Below are 5,328 nucleotides of genomic sequence, written 5' to 3' on the forward strand. Positions count from 1 at the left end.
ACAAAAAAAAAGGTATTCGGAGAAGATAGATTGAATCCAAACCAATCATCAGAAATGAATTTGCCTGGGTCTTTTGAGAACAAAGCTTGGGGAATACTCTTAGATAAAGAGAAAGTCCGGGACCCTCGCTTCTGACATGTCCTAGGAAATGTTCCAGGCATTTTGGCATTCATATTACAAAAGAAGGGTTCCCAATTTTCATAGATGAGGAAACCAAGACTTAGAAAGGTTAAGCGAATTGCTGAAGATTACATAGCTACTAAGTAGTAGAACTAAGTTTTGATTGTCAGCATGTCATATTCCAAAACACAAGAGAAGTCACATCTTTATTGGAATATAATTGCTTTACAATGGTGTGTTAGTTTCTGCTTTATAACAAAGCGAATCAGCTACACATATATATAGATATATATAGATATCCCCATATCTCCTCCCTCTTGCGTCTCCCTCCCACCCTCCCTATCCCACCCCTCTAGGTGGTCACAAAGCACTGAGCTGATCTCCCTGTGCTATGTGGCTGCTTCCCACTAGCTATCTATTTTACATTTGGTAGTGTATATATGTCCATGCCACTCTCTCACTTCGTCCCAGCTTACCCTTCTCCCTCCCCGTGTCCTCAAGTACATTCTCTATGTCTGTGTCTTTATTCCTGTCCTGAGTCTAGGTTCAATAGAACCATTTTTTTTTTTTAGATTCCATATATATACATTAGCATACAGTATTTGTTTTTCTCTTTCTGACTTACTTCACTCTGTATGACAGACTCTAGGTCCATCCACCTCACTACAAATAACTCAATTTCGTTTCTTTTCTTGGCTGAGTAATATTCCATTGTATATATGTGCCACATCTTCTTTATCCATTCATCTGTCGATGGACACTTAGGTTGCTTCCATTCCTGGCTATTGTAAATAGAGCTGCAGTGAACATTGTGGTACATGACTCTTTTTGAATTATGGTTTTCTCAGGGTATATGCCCAGTAGTGGGATTGCTGGATCATATGGTAGCTCTACTTTTAGATTTTTAAGGAACTTCCATACTGTTCTCCATAGTGGCTGTATCAATTTACATTCCCACCAACAGTGCAAGAGGGTTCCCTTTTCTCCACACCCTCTCCAGCATTTATTGTTTGTAGACCTTTTTTTTTTTTTTCCAGTGCGCAGGCCTCTCACTGTTGTGGCCTCTCCCATTGTGGAGCACAGGCTCCGGACGCGCAGACTCAGCGGCCATGGCTCACGGGCCTAGCCGCTCCGCGGCATGTGGAATTGTCCCAGACCAGGGCACGAACTCCTGTCTCCTGCATCGGCAGGTGGACTCTCAACCACTGCGCCACCAGGGAAGCCCTGTAGACCTTTTGATGATGGCCATTCTGACCCGTGTGAGGTGCTATCTCATTGTAGTTTTGATTTGTATTTCTCTAATTATTAGTGATGTTGAGCATCCTTTCATGTGTTTGTTGTCAATCTGTATATCTTCTTTGGAGAAAGGTCTATTTAGGTCTTCTGCCCATTTTTGGATTGGGTTGACAAACAGGGAGTTTTAAGAATTCTCTACCTGCTCCCCATTCACATCTTCTAATTTTGTAGTTATTTTGACAGCAGGATAGTTTGAATGTCCACCCACTGCTTAGAGAGTTTCTTTGTATTACCATTTTTGTCTAGCTCAGTAGTTCTCAAATTTTAATGCACATAAAAATTACTGTATCAAATTATATACACAAATTTTTGTCACCATTTTATAGGATTTTCTAGGGTAATTTTGATATTATTGGACCTTTACTTTAGGCATTATCACATTTAAAACCTAACAACCTAGTACCACACTGTATTCTTTCCACTCTACTACAACGTTCTCTGATTTTTAACAGACAGGTTCCAGTCCCTTTAGGAAACTGTAGTAACAAAGAACACATTGTGGGGAAAAGTATAGTTATCATGTTTTGCAGGACTTTACTTTCACGGTTAAAAGGAGTGTGACTAATGTACCTAAAGAGTTTAACTTCTTTTTTGCAGTAAAGATGACTTTTAAAGGATAAAGTTAAGAACAACAGTTTATCTAAGACAGCAGCTCCAAAACTTTAGAGTATAAAAGAATCACCTTAAAAGCTTGTTTAAGTGTGTATTCTTGAATGGGAGTTCTGATTCTGGTCATGGAAAGTAGCTTATATCAGACTAAGTTTTTCTCAGACAACAGTAAACTCTGGACAATGCACACACACACAGACACACACATACACACACACAATTATTTGAAGGCTTTGGAAAATGATCAGAAGCAGGCAGAAACTGAAGGGGGTTCTAGTCTTTAATGGAACCATTCACTGGGTGAGAACCAAGTTTACCAGGCTATTTCACTGAGGGCACTACTCAGACCACACAAAGGTCAGACAGAAGATGAACAGAAAAGACTAGTGTTTTCAGCTTGAGGTATCAGAGCATGAAGTTAGAGGCTGCAAAATTACCTGAAAAATTACGTTAGGGAAATCCCAGAACAGAGAGAGGAACCCTGTAGAGGGTTTGGGGTGGAGAGAGGGAAGACCCCAAATTTGCATTTAAATGCTATTCAAATCACAATCCAACTCTCAAAACGCACAGGAGAGATTCCAAGGAGCTCAGCAGAAAACAGTACCTGGAAGAATGTAAAAGCAGGAGAGTTTGGAGTTTGATTCTCACCAAGTTAAATGGATTCAGTGAACACCTCTGGCTTTCCATCAAAAGAAAGTTTGCCTTGGAAAAAAAGGCAATGTCACAGGACTAAAAGATTGGCCTCCAACGTAAGGGGCAAATATTTCAATAAATATGCTTAGGAATGTGTAAAACCAATGCTCTGCAAGTTCAAGGGGGATCAGCTAGTAACTTAACTTCCTGGTAGAACAAAAATGAGTATTCTTCAAAGAAGATTAGCAGAAGATAAAGGAATTCAGAATCCAAAGACCCTAAAATGTATTATTCATAATGGCCAGATTATAATAAAAAATTGCTAGGCATGTGAAGACATAGGAGATAGTTCCCAATGTCAAAAGAAAAAGCAGTTAATAGAAACAGAATTCTACATGACCAAAATGTTGGAATTAGCAGAAAAGTACATTTAAAGAGGTAAATATAGGGCTTCCCTGGTGGCGCGGTGGTTGGGAGTCCGCCTGCCGATGCGGGGGGCGCGGGTTCGTGCCCCGGTCTGGGGGGATCCCGCGTGCCGCGGAGCGGCTGGGCCCGTGAGCCATGGCCGCTGGGCCTGCGCGTCCGGAGCCTGTCCTCCGCGACGGGAGAGGCCACAACGGTGAGAGGCCCGCGTAACGCATAAAAAAAAAAAAAAAAAAAAAAAAAAAAAAAAAAGAGGTAAATATATATAATAATATATATGTATATATTCAAAGACAAATTAAAATATTTTATTGACAATAGCTAAACAAAATGGGGAACTTTAGGGAAATAAATGCTATTTTATAAATCAAATGGAAATTCTGAAACTAAAGAGCTACAACATATGAAATGGGAAAAACAGTCACTGGATGAGCTGAAGAGAAGATTGGAGACAGAAGAAGAAAGGGACAAAGAACTTGAACACAGATCAATAGAAATTATCCAATCTGAAAAGCAGAGGAAAAAAGATTTTTTAAAAAAGCAGAGCTTCAGTGACCTGTGAGACAATATCAAGTGATAAAAAAACATAAAGCACAGATTCATTCTCATGCTCTATTAGATCATTAAACAAGCACAGGTCAAGTTTCCATTTTAAAAGTATTCTATCATTCAGTGAAGACTATTATTGCTATTGGAATGATCATCAAATTTTTTACTCTTGAATAAAGATATTTCTTACCATTAGGTTGGTCATAGCATTCAAGAGGTCCAATAACTCTGCCAACAGTATGGCAAGCACCTCACCAGCATAATCAGTCCATTAATTTATGGATGCCTTGATTAAGCTTCAACAAAACAACACACTTCTGGACAAAGTGTCTCAACAGAGTTTCTTTTACCTGTCTCAGCTAACCAAACACAGGTCATTATTGCTTGGCTTGACTTCTTCCTCCAGCAGAATATTTATCAGAGCCTTTGTTAAATAGCTGTATGTTCCTCTTTTTTCCAGGGGATTGGAGAGAGTGTTGTAAAAGAAAACCATATCATCTTTTTTTTCAACTTCCTTTACTTGAATCTCATATTTTTGAAATTAATGAAATGCTTCTTTTACTAGTTTGTCTAGATCTACTTTTTGTCTTGAAAGTGTGGCTGAAGATTTCTTTCGAGTACCATGGGTACAGCCATTAATACCTCCACGATGATCTCTGTTCTTTGGCTAGTTGCTCTTTTCCAATATGTCTTCAAGAAGGAGAAAGAAATTCCTCTCATACATGATCATGTCTGACAGATTGGTTGCTATGGTAAATGCCTCTTAGGTGCAATGATACCATTCAGTGTCTTTTGCAGGGTCTGCAATGCTTGGTCAGAGAACCCAGTTGAAGTTCTATTCAAAGACTCATTGATCTGATGCCTGCTTAGTCAACGTCTTCCATGCTGTTGAGGCTGCAAAACATCCAACAGAAGTTGCTTAACTTCACTAGGCATGGGTTGAGTCTTGTTTAAACTGCTGAACTTTATCATCATGGTGCATGTAGCAGTAGAAAATACCTCTCATACATTTTATAGCCAAGCTCATAGATCTTTCTTTTGTCACAATCAGTGTGACTACATGTAAGGGTTAAAGGCCCAAGCTTTAGAAGCATAGTGTAGGCTATACCAGATCTTGGTATTCTAGTCATCATTACACCTTTTAGTGAAAAAGAGACCCATTGTTGGACCTTGAAACAGCAGCAACGTTAACTTGACAATTCTGTAATAATGATTTGATTTATCCCACAGGGTTTAATTATCAGATCTTAGAATATTAATACTTTTAAGAGGTTCATAAACTGAGAGGAACCTTAAGAAATTGGATGAAGAGGACAGGACTGCATCAGGTAAACTTGCAATTGCAAATGATTGATTCTAATTATAAGCATCACAAGCCAAACTTAATACTTGGCCTGGACTTTCTCTGCTCCAGCGCTTTCCAGCTCACTTTGTCCATGAGCCCACAACCTTACCATGTGCTCAAGATGCTGCCTTGTCATTTGGCTCTTATTTATAGTTTCTATTTGTTCATTTATTACAAGCATATGTCCTTGAGCATAGCTGTAATAGTTGCTTTAAAATCCTTGCCTGCTAATTTCAACGTTTGGGTCATCCTAGGGTTGGTATCCACTGATTATCTTTTGTGTATGAGTCTCATTTTCTTTTTTCTTCATAGTAATGTTGGATTTCGTCCACTGTGAATGATTCATTGTAGAG

The 5,328-nt window shown here is 39.0% G+C and overlaps 1 pseudogene; it reads right to left on the reverse strand.

Moving 5' to 3' along the window:
- Positions 1-3,985: 3,985 nt before the first annotated feature.
- On the reverse strand, positions 3,986-4,605 carry LOC116748612 (annotated as a pseudogene).
- Between the last annotated feature and the right edge of the window lie 723 nt (positions 4,606-5,328).

Source organism: Phocoena sinus, chromosome 2 (assembly GCF_008692025.1).
Source record: "Phocoena sinus isolate mPhoSin1 chromosome 2, mPhoSin1.pri, whole genome shotgun sequence".
Classification (NCBI taxonomy): domain Eukaryota; kingdom Metazoa; phylum Chordata; class Mammalia; order Artiodactyla; family Phocoenidae; genus Phocoena; species Phocoena sinus.